The sequence below is a fragment of the Helianthus annuus genome, chromosome 4 (genome assembly GCF_002127325.2).
Source record: "Helianthus annuus cultivar XRQ/B chromosome 4, HanXRQr2.0-SUNRISE, whole genome shotgun sequence".
NCBI lineage: Eukaryota > Viridiplantae > Streptophyta > Magnoliopsida > Asterales > Asteraceae > Helianthus > Helianthus annuus.
This window is the reverse complement of record NC_035436.2, coordinates 196,472,046-196,484,217: the sequence shown is the minus strand read 5'-3', so window position 1 is coordinate 196,484,217 and position 12,172 is coordinate 196,472,046. Positions and strand designations below refer to the sequence as shown.

General features: G+C 31.5%; 1 long non-coding RNA gene across 6 annotated transcripts; it reads right to left on the bottom strand.

Moving 5' to 3' along the window:
* Window positions 1-3,828: 3,828 nt before the first annotated feature.
* LOC110937786 lies at window positions 3,829-11,152 on the bottom strand. Of its 6 annotated transcripts, XR_004890792.1 has the most exons (11): window positions 9,808-11,151; window positions 9,622-9,688; window positions 9,500-9,532; window positions 9,282-9,351; window positions 9,055-9,172; window positions 8,498-8,631; window positions 6,503-6,816; window positions 6,273-6,324; window positions 4,688-4,818; window positions 4,221-4,307; window positions 3,830-4,143 (listed from the first exon to the last, which is right to left on the bottom strand). It is a non-coding gene; the product is annotated as an uncharacterized LOC110937786 (long non-coding RNA). The 6 variants fall into 6 exon arrangements; XR_004890793.1 differs by having other exon boundaries at window positions 3,829-4,143; window positions 9,282-9,688; window positions 9,808-9,931; window positions 10,099-11,152; XR_004890790.1 differs by having other exon boundaries at window positions 9,500-9,688.
* Window positions 11,153-12,172: the final 1,020 nt, after the last annotated feature.

Here is a 12,172-nt window from a genome sequence, read left to right as displayed (position 1 = left end):
TATTCCATCTATTTAAATAAAATCCGGTGTTTCTAAAACTCTGATATTTTTCCTAACTCACGGTCCTGATGAAATTTCCGCTGCAATGTTTTTCAAAATAATCACCGGTACCGCTAGACTGCTCGCGGCTTCCGATTCCGGCCAGGATGGGATCGGGGGTCGTGACAGAAGGTGGTATCAGAGCTAAGCCACTGCTTTAAGCCTATAAGTGTTGTGATAACAATACTTAAGCTTAAATAAAAGAGTTAGGAGATTGCTATTAACTGGTAGCACATCTGATAGCATTTAGACTTGAACATAAGAAAAGATGTCTTAGTATAAGCTAAGCCACTTGTTTAAAACAATTAGGTTTTATAATAGTACCTAAGCTTAAACGGAAAGTTAGAACCTTAATATTATCTGATAGCACTCTGAATGATATTTAGACTCGAACTTAAAATAAACTTTAAGGTAAATTACTTATATAAGTATAATGTAATGGATACTGGTATGTCATAAGAATGACGGTTAGCAGGCAATAGCACTTAATTGCTATTTATTCTTGCTTATTGATATTATTTGGTCTAGAATAAGATATGTTATGGGAATACAAATTTCCTTGATTCTGAATAAAAGTCCTAATAAAAGAGACACTTTTAAAATCTTGAAAAGATACTATTTATGGGAAATAGAAAATTTTCTCCGGCAAAACTGGGTATAGAGTAGCAGACTCTCCAGCTTGTCCGGATATACTGAGGTTACCTCTCCGGCGCGAACCGGGTAAGATGGGGTATATAAAATGTCAAACAAGTGACAAGATTTCCCTAAATAAGTATCATGGTCCGATATCAGACTTGTTTTTGAAAATAAGAATCTGTTCAATACATTAACCTTATAAAGGGTATGTATATTACAGCATGTGAAATATATGTTTATATAGATATGTATATCTATAAGAAATTTCAAAAGCCATAACAATTGATAATTAAGGATAAAGCACAAGTATATGTGTCAATAATAAATCTAGATTCCTTTATCAAGAATCTCTTACCTATATCGATATCAAACATTATTTTGTTTGATCATCTACCTCGTAACTCGAGCAACAATAATAAATGGAAACCATTAAGTTAGGACACCATCAAAAATATAAGAATTACCAATGCGTTACCAAAAATTATTAACGCCATAAATTATGAACGCAAGTAAGAAGCATGTAAAGTTGTGCTAATGCACAAGAAAACACATGAAACTTAAATTATACGTCCACAGACGTCAAAGTTTATCACACACAACTTCCAAGGCAAGACCTTTGAAAAATATAAATTAGGCACGATGACACCAATACTAATTCCATCAGTAAAAGAACTCCTAAATCAAAAATCGGCACTTTGCCACATGATCTTACAAACGATCAAAATCTCGCTGAGGTACAATATTTCACAGACATCAGTGCATAGTCTAACCTGAGTCATAATTATTAGCACTACAAAAGAAGTCATATAGTTTTGCAAATTCCCTATTTCATTTCACTTCATTCGGCATTCTCTGATAATGTCATTTAACAAATAGTTATCACACGAAATTCCAGATAAGAAGTTCTTATATTTCTTTCGTAGCAATTCTGACTTCTGCCTATAATAAGTTGACTTTCGTGTTCTTTTAATGGTCATCATACCATAAAGAATTCTTTCATAATAGCAAATATTGATCCATTTCGTTTCTTGGTAAATCCACACTTTACACATGCACTGTTTGTTGCGCATGTGGTTCGTTTGATTTATAAAGACCACTGGAGGGCTTCATTCCAAATTGTTATTTTTATCAAAAATTCAAATATCGTATTACTATACTTGATCTTTGCATTTATAAACCACGGTTATTGCAAAACGTTGACTCTTTGATATCGAGTCAATAAGTTTCTTGAAAAAAAAAAAAAAAACTCAATTTCCTTTAGCATACATAGGTTTTGTTGTAACCATATCCAAAATTTCTTATTAATACATGAACTCGTTTTGTTTACACCAAGTTCAATTGTTTGAACTTGCTCGTATTACGTATTCAATTCAAAGTCCCATATGATGGATTGAAGCCATCAGATTCAAAATAGTCCCGATAAGCACTTCAATTCTCTTGAACCATAACATGCTTTCTTGGCCTTCGACTTCACTGAATTATTTCTTTAATCACGATCACTTTGTAAATGACATTTTCACAAAATTGAAGATTGCGCTAATCTAAGATTTAATTATTTATTTATTTATATTGAATCCGCTTTATTGATTTATTTTATAAAAGCAATCTTAACACAATTATGTGCTAAGATAATGATCCACCATTTCATGTCCTAAATTCCGTAGTCCTTACAACCAATCGAGTCTTTCGTGATATTTCTTACCTTTCATTAATCGAAAAACATTGTATAAACTTAATTGATTATATATAGAAACTTACAATATAGTATTTCTGTAATTAAAATTTTTGTTAAAACCATTAAGGTAAAGAAATTATATTACGTATAAAATTTTGTTTAAAGTATATTCTCATTTAAGTTTATGCATTTATTATTGGTAATTAATATTAGTTTTATTATTAGTAATAATATATTAATAGTAATAGTGTTAGTATTATTTTTAGATACTAGAGTTATTATCAGGGGCATGTATTGAATAGCCTAGCCTTAGTTAGGCATGGACTGGCCACCTATGCTTAAACAAGACAGCACTAACCAATATCCAACCATGATAATAACTATTTAGTATATATATATATAAATTAAGTCATCATACTTAGTTAATAAATTTCAATTATATGTAAAAAATATTTTTATATTATATATATAGAAATATATATACTTTGTACTGTAAAGAGAAAACATATTTTCATAAAAATAATTAAAGGGACGAACAAAATTATATAAATAATTGTCTAAGCATTCATGAACAAAACATATTATAAATAAATGTTCATCTTAATTAATATTTCACAACTATTAAATACTTATAGAAATATTCTCTTATAATATGTACATATTAAAATATCAAATGTCATTTACACAAGCCAATATTTAAGTATGCTCGATATTAAAATAAACATTTATTATTCTACTTTTATGATTTAAAATACTCTAATCTTATAGTAAACATAATTGATTTTAAAAATAATAATCGTAAGTTATAGAATATTGGGTAAACCTATTTATAAAACATATATCATGATTTTATCAAAACTACTACGGGTTTTGATATTTTAAACCTATCTATATTTATGTATTATTCTACTTTATGATAACATAAAAGGAAAAGGTATTTAGTAAATCAAAATATCACCTATCTTTAAATCAAATATTTTGATTAAAATCAAAGGTTTTATTGATTTATGTTATTTTTAATCCGATTGATACATATCAACATGTTGGAGATTTTATTATAATATATGATGTTCAACTTTGTTCCTAGTGCACAATATTATATGAAATCACTGTGTTACTGGAGACCGAATTCTTAAAGCTTCAGCAAGATTAATACAAACAGCCAAACACTAAACTCCAACATTCAAGCACATACATCCACCATCAGGAGGTCTATCAGCAGAATAAACTATACCATCTAAATGACTTTCTGTGAATAAAACTCTGCCCTCAAGTGATAATTTGTCGACCTCGCCAGCAAATAGATTCGTCGAGTATATCTTCAGCCACCTAAGACCCAAACGGCCAAGTGGTCGGCTCTCTACAAACTCCAATATACCCCCAACATGTGGATGCATCAGGTATGCACAACTTAAGTAAATATATGCAAGAACAATTAAGAAATACACAATTGATAACCTGTTTTTGGTCTCACTCATTTGGTTACATATATGATATACTCTTACATCAACTAACGCCTTCACAAACTTAAACAATAATCATATAGATGATTTGCATTATCATAGTAATGTATTTTCACATACCAAAGCATTAAAGCACCAAATATCATCATCCATAAGAAGCCTGTTGTACGCCTAAGTCTCACTCTACGGTTGAACTTCATATCTTCAACTAAAGTTAGGGATGATTAGTTCTTTAAAACAGATTATTGCAAGTTTAGGCGTACATCCAAGCATCCTCTTAATCATCACTCAAATCAATAATATAGCAAAATCATTGATGATCACAGATCCCTAATGAAACATTATTTATCATGATCAACGTAAACACAAACTCAAATTAAGTAATGATGATCAGACTAATGCATTACCTTGGCAGCTCAATTTCTGCTTCTGTTCCTCAGCATATAATGCCAACCCGTTATAATCAAAATCTCGAATAATGCAACATCAAGCTACTGGAAAAGAAAGAATCAACTTCAAAAACAATGTCGTTTGTTCACAAATCATAGAAACGTAACATCAAGCAACCGGAAATAAATAAAAACACAAATAATCACCATCTGCATTGTTGTTCTTTAAAGAATAAAGCAAAGATCCCATCCTCTAATATAAGAGTTGGATTTAACTATTATTTTGGTAATCAATAAATAAGTTAGTGGTCTATGAACAAATTAATCACAACAACATTTTATCTAGATTTTTAAGGCTTAAAAGTTAAAACATAACAATAACTCATAACTTCTAAAAGCTATATCAAACAAATCTAGTTTCAAAGGCCTAACGATAACAATATCATAGGTTTTATGCACCGGATTTTCGGAATTAAAAGACGAACCTTGTGTTAGTGAAGCAGTGCACTAAAGAATATAGAAACTCTTATCTTCGTCTCCGTCTTCAGAAATCTTATCTTCAGTTGCTTGAAGATTGAAACTTGTTCATGATGAATCGAAAGGGCAGAAGCAAACCCTATATATGAGAAAACACGTCGTAAGTTATTATTAAACAACAAACAAATCGATCTCTTCAAATCTGGAAGCATAAAACAAATCGTATTTAAATGAACAAATAATAAAGTCATAACCTGTTAAGCAATACTAAAGTAAAACATCTAAACCAAAAGTCAAACGTTTTACGTCAAACAATGTAAAAAACAAATAAAAAACGAAAACCTCAAACTTGTTCAGACTAAACCCAAAACAAATTCTCAACTTTTGGAATTAAAAGACCTTCCTTTACACCAAGATTGTCTTCGTTTTGTTTGTAGGCTCTTTGGCCAAAGCAAAGTGATACTTTTTACGAAAGGCCACCCCAAGCAGCTAAACGTGTATGCGTGTTCGGTCCAAAAGTGACCCAAACTTTTTTAGACTAAACCCAAACCTATGATTTCCACGTAAGAAACTAATGCCCCTTAAAGAAATGTATCTGATATCAGCAGAAAGCACAAATCCAAGGATCATTCCCTCATTAGTTGTTATGACTAAATATGGGTCAACGTAAAGAAACGACGATGAAAGTCTTTTTCATTTTATCCTATTGCACATACATCAAACATAATATATGTAACAAAACTAAAAAGAAAAGATTAGTTATAAAAAGTAATTATAAGCTAAATGTGGATTTCTTTTGTTACTTTTTTCCTTGGCCAACTCCATTTTGCCCTTATTCGTTTTGACCCAAAGTCCGACCCAGTTGTTTCCGGATCCCGCGTCCAGCTTCTGATTTGGTTTGTTGAGAATTGAGATAGATTCCCTCTCAAAGTCACCCTCTAATCCACCATAACATGCCACATAAGCAAAATTGCTCCACCATCACATGCCACATGGTCCAAATCATCTCATTTATTAATATATAGATATAGATGACCGTTAATCTCTATTTAGCCAATCTAATCTTACAAAAAGATACAAAAGAAAAACTTAACCCCTACTTACTATGCTTAGTTATTCCAAATATCATTCGAGGGTACTACACACATCTACAAATTATAAATATTTAGTAATGAAGATCTAAAAATTATAGAACCCGCTTTGAAAAATTGACTAAATAACTCACGATTCTCCTAGCTCTTCCCTTTTGACCACTCATATTTATAATATATATTACAATTCATGAAATATACCAGCACTTTCCACAACAGAAGAATACGATTGTTTGACCGTACGCGGTTCTTGTCGCTACTTAAAGGGCTTTCTTTTTAATTCCAAGCTTCTTGAGTTACCTTATGTTAGTCTTTGAGATTTATCCTCTTGGAAACCTATCTTAATACAAAAACCAAATGAAAAAAATAGCATTTTCTCAAACTAATGCAGATATAATGTACAAAAAAATTGTTTTTATAAGAAATATAACTGAATAAAGACAACTATAGGGAGGGACACTCAATATTGTTTTTATAATAAATGTAATTAAAAGTGATGAACCTGTCCAACACGTCGGAACACCAATATAATGATATGAACTTGTATCATCCGTCTGAAAAATGTTCAAATGAAATATGAGCCAGCAATCAGAATGTTCTTCAAAGAAATGTACACAAATTGACCATACTGGGCCATCTTCATCGGATTTAGTAAGTTAACATGTGGATCATTTATCTTGTAATTAATCACTGTATTTGCTGGTCCGATCAGTTAAACCAGAAACCACTTACCCAATCGATTTAAATGGACCGCCGGGTTTTTGATGAAACCACTACACTTTTAACATCTGTTTGGAATCACTTAATTTCTTGATGTCGTAGGATTCCCGCATCTATATAGCACAACAACCTCTCACTACCTTTATTCATGGGCAATCTTCCACGATAAATTGCAATGATCGGGTAGGTCTCTGAGGTTAAAAATGACCAAACTGTATGTATGACTATAGTTGCACATCTCTTCATCTGCATGTATGATTTTAGGATTAGTTTTGTCATTTTTAGCTTGCATGCCACTGCAAAAGTTCTTCCGATGCATTCTTGACCTGCATGAAGAAAAGTTGAGTTCAGCAGTCTTAGAATCACCACACGCGAGAGCATTTTGTGGTAATTCCAAAATAAATAACAAACTTTTTAACAAATTATCAAGTTTGAACAGTTCTATACACGGGTGTAAAAAGGTTCAATCCCCATAATACCCTAGTAAATTAGTTACATTAGCATGTATACCTTTTCTCTCAAATGTATACAATGCTTCTTTCCTACAAATTAGAAACTTCTTTTTTTCTTCTTCACTAAAACTTATTTAATAATTCAATACATTGCAATACTATTAAAACCTAACTTTACAAACCAAACAACACTCTTTTATAGATCATCCATTACTATTCCACCCACTATCAAAACTTATTTAATGTGATGTTAATTAATGTACATAGCAAGTATTTCAAGAGCAAAAAAAAAATATAAAAATAATGTAAAATATCAAGTTTGTGTAATAGCATATAAAGAGTTAAAACATATGTATTATCAATTAATCTACTACACCATATATATCTTTTTCAATACTTGGTATTTAGTATTATGAAAATACTCCCATGTTAGGCTAAAGGGTGTGGGGGGCATGGTTGGGTCATCGATCGACATATAGGACCATTAATGAATTGTTACACAACCCCTTGTCTCATCCACCATGGTTGACATACATGGATTAAACCATGACAATCATGGGCCTCCTTTCCTTTTTCAATATTTCCTTTTCCTTTTTCTCAAAAATAAATTAAAATAAGAAAATTGTGGTTTGGTCATGGCCAAACCCTTAGTGTAATAGTTTTGAATGACGGATTAAAAGTGAGTGACATGACACTGATGTGGAAGGTCATGGAGACTATGAGGGTCATGACCACACCCTATAGCCTTGGTACTTATATCTTAAGACATATTACGAATAAAGCATGAAGCTTAAGGATAGATTTTGTAAGTTTTAAACCCCGCATTTGACTTTCCAGTTTTGAGTTCAAAGAAGAAGGCAACATAAATTACCATCTTCGATCCCACAAAAGTATATCATCTGGTTGTTCAAGATATACTTTTATAATGGTATCTACATGTATCTAACAATTGTATCACCGTGAACTCTCAAAAGAACACAAATTTATAGAACAGTCTTGACAGAGTCTTGCCATCCTACATGGAGGGAAAGAATTATGATGCCCAGAAATTATGTGACAACTTGAGGTCACATTTGGAATATCAAATGTGAGTGCATTTAATGACATCATGCATCCATTGAAAGTTTGACACCCTAGAATAAAGGTAATTGGCATGATGACCAATTAAACCACCCCATACGTTGTATCTGAACATGTTTATAGTAAAATTAAAGGCAAGCCCAAATAGACATGTCACAGCAGCCGATTTTTTGAGTGACATCATTTGATTGTTCGTCATCGCCATCAGCAACTACGAACCATATAAGCCCCGCCGTTTGTTAGACTGTTTCCATTCTTTGAGGTTGATAAAAAAACCAATTCTTTGTTCGATGTCGACGCCATTTATAGACTGTTTTCAAGAACGCCATTGTTTCATGAATCCATCTTGAATTTGGGTAACGATAGTGATAAGTGAACCCACAGATTTTCAAAAATCATTAAAAAATGAACATGGGTAATATACGATCATCGAACCGGGATAAAAATCAAAATGAAATCCAAATCATTTACGCACCTTGGATAGATCTGCAATTGGGTTTTTATTGTTCATCGCTACCATGCGATGTTCATCCTATTCGATCTTTATCCTTAGATATGCGACTTCATACTATATCATTGGATCATTATCCTTAGATATGGCACTTCATCCTATATATATAACAAACAAAATTAAAAAACGAAATTATACAAATGTGAAAAACAAACAACAGCAGAAAAAAAAAACAAATTGAGATAGAACAACAAACAAAATTAAATAAAGAAATTATACATACGAATCTAGGCGTTAAAACGGAAGCACAAAAAACACATGTGGTGTCTGAGATTGAATCGCAATTTATTATTTGTGATTGATATTCATATCAGCGCTCGTTTGAGATTGAACATGTAAAACAAAGTTTGATGCCTCATGTTGATTAGTAGAACGAAATCTGATAATATCGTTATAGAATAGTTAGATTGAGAGACCCAGTAGGTCTGATCAAAGGAAATGTTCCCCTGCAGTCCCTGAACCCAGTTTGTAGCAAGCCAAAAGTTTGACTTGAGCTTTTTCTAAGAGAAGGACAAGTATACCTGGTATTTCCCTACCCGCTGTTACTGCTCGAGTAGGAGTTCTTGGAGATGAAAAGAGAGGAATGACATGCAGCGCTTAGGTCCCTCTCGTCTTCTGCATCGGCTACTTGTAGAGCTCCTGGGAAAAGATGAAGGTATATACCAAGAGATGATATGCTAACAGCAGATGATTTCAAAAATGAAATATATAACAAACTAATGCAAATAAGATAATGCAAAGGGAATACCGAATCAAATCATATAAAATGACTTGGTTGGAGTTGCCCATATGTTGTTGAGAACGGGTATTGTAATCCGCTGGTGCAACATAAGACATACAATTATTTATATTTCATCTTAATATACTAAATAAAAACGGGTTAAAACGGAATAAGTCTGGGTATTACTCATGGAAACCAAATGATAAATATAATTTCATAAAAAAATTTATTGATTGTTAACTAACCTTGTGCCAAGACGCAACCATCAGGCCACATATCTATTGTGTTAAAGCATAATAATGAAACTCGAAACCCCAAATGTGCTGAAATATAAAAAAAAAAACAGAACAAAGATTACAACGCGTACCTTAATGCATCGTTATAAATACCATACTCAACTTCATACACCGTTGATAAAGGCCATATTATGAAGCCTAAAACCACAAATCACAAACAACATCGCTGATCAACAAAATGAATCGAAAGAATATAAAGATCTAACTTTACTGAAACAAAATACAATAGTAAACATATAATTTAGTGATTTTCTTACCAGTAGAGAATCCTTTTCTCAAAAAGAATAAGAACAACCTTCTCGAACTCCCGACCAGAGAAGTTTTCGAACCAGTTCCATCATCACATGTTTTCAATCCAAATAGCAAAACATAACATAACTTCTGAATTTTACGTTAACAAATGAAAACATTAAAGGTTACTACTTAAAACCACAAACTGGTTTTTAAAATATTTTATTTTCTTTCTTCTTAGTTCATATATGAGAGTACGACAGCATAACAAAAGCAAATATATACAGCATAACAAAAGCAATAAATATTAACCTTACATTTTGACCAGAGTATGAAAGTGAGTTTGACTCTTGCTGTTGCTGTCTATACGCATTACTCCCTCTCGACGAATACATAGTTTATTTCACACGAACTTTTTGAACACGTCAAATAAAAATAAAATCAAAAATAAAAAAACCTGCACTCAATTTATTTACTATAGTTCAATTAGTTCGATCGCGGATGAATACATTCGTGAGAGAAATTAGATGTGCTCTTTCTTCTCAGGCAAGCTTGGTATGTTTGTCCGCCTGATGCAATTGATGCAATTCGATAGGAACAGCAATAGCCTTATATAGTTATATACAAACTGCATCAATGAACAAAAAAAAGCAATAGGGGATCTAAAAATCATTGATTAGTAATAGGGGAACCATAATATGCTTTCTCTAAAAGAGTTGAACATCATTTGTAAGCAGTAATGTTAAAAATCTGAATAACCAATCCTAATCTAAAAAATATGAACCAAAACAAACCCTAATCTAAATTGATAATTGAATTACATGTTGTCACATACATCAAGATGGATTGAGAAAATACCGATCGATTCAATTTTTACAGCAAATCAACAATATAATCTACAACAGAACATTAAAAGAACTTTACCGGATCAATACTCTTTCCTGAAACTCGCAAGGAAATAGAAAAGAGGACAATCAGAAAGCATCAGTGTCTTCTAAACCCTAAAGCACCATCATGTTCGGCATATCAAACCACCATCGCTTGAATCCAACTATGTTACCTCTTTCGGTTAGGGTTTACAGGGAGAAGAGGAGAGAAGAATGAAAGCGGCGATGAAGTTTTCGGTTAGGGTTTACAGGGAGAAGAGGAGAGAAGAATGAAAGCGACGATGAAGTTTTTGGTTAAGGTTTACAGGGAAAATAGGAGAGTGAGTTGTCTCTGTGGCTTTTATATGTATCCAAAAAACACGGGTATCGGATGACCCTAACAAAAACGGATCCCGCGTGGATTTAAGATTTTGGCTATTTAGAATGATTCCCTCCCAAAATCAAAGTCCACTAAACAAATGGATGCCACATCATCAATTTGGCTTCACCATTCAAGGACAAATAGCCCAAATCATCTCCTTTATTAATATATATAGATTAAGTCATCATACTTAGTTAATAAATTTCAATTATATGTAAAAAATATTTTTATATTATATATATAGAAATATATATACTTCGTGCTGTAAAGAGAAAACATATTTTCATAAAAATAATTAAAGGGACGAACAAAATTATATAAATAATTGTCTAAGCATTCATGAACAAAACATATTATAAATAAATGTTCATCTTAATTAATATTTCACAACTATTAAATACTTATAGAAATATTCTCTTATAATATGTACATATTAAAATATCAAATGTCATTTACACAAGCCAATATTTAAGTATGCTCGATATTAAAATAAACATTTATTATTCTACTTTTATGATTTAAAATACTCTAATCTTATAGTAAACATACTTGATTTTAAAAATAATAATCGTAAGTTATAGAATATTGGGTAAACCTATTTATAAAACATATATCATGATTTTATCAAAACTACTACGGGTTTTGATATTTTAAACCTATCTATATTTATGTATTATTCTACTTTATGATAACATAAAAGGAAAAGGTATTTAGTAAATCAAAATATCACCTATCTTTAAATCAAATATTTTGATTAAAATCATCTGAATACAATTGTGTATTAAGACAAAAATACTCTAACTTCATTGTCTTTTCATGTATTCTTACAAATCACCCATCGCAGCACATTGATTTTCTCATATCATAATTCAATAATTGACGAATCATTTTCATATTTTCATTTCATTTTGAACCAGACAATCTTAGGTCTTCCTTAGGTACCAATCAAGGTAAGTTTTCTTCTGACAAAGAATTTTACTAATTCCAAAAAGTTCTTCACATTCATTTTTCTATATATCATATATCTTTTGACTTGAACCCAATCACCTTGAAAAACTATACCATTTCATCTCATTCGTTTGAACATTTCGTCTTTTGAAATATCTAGATTCGCTTCCTTGAAACTCTCAATTTCAAAAACGG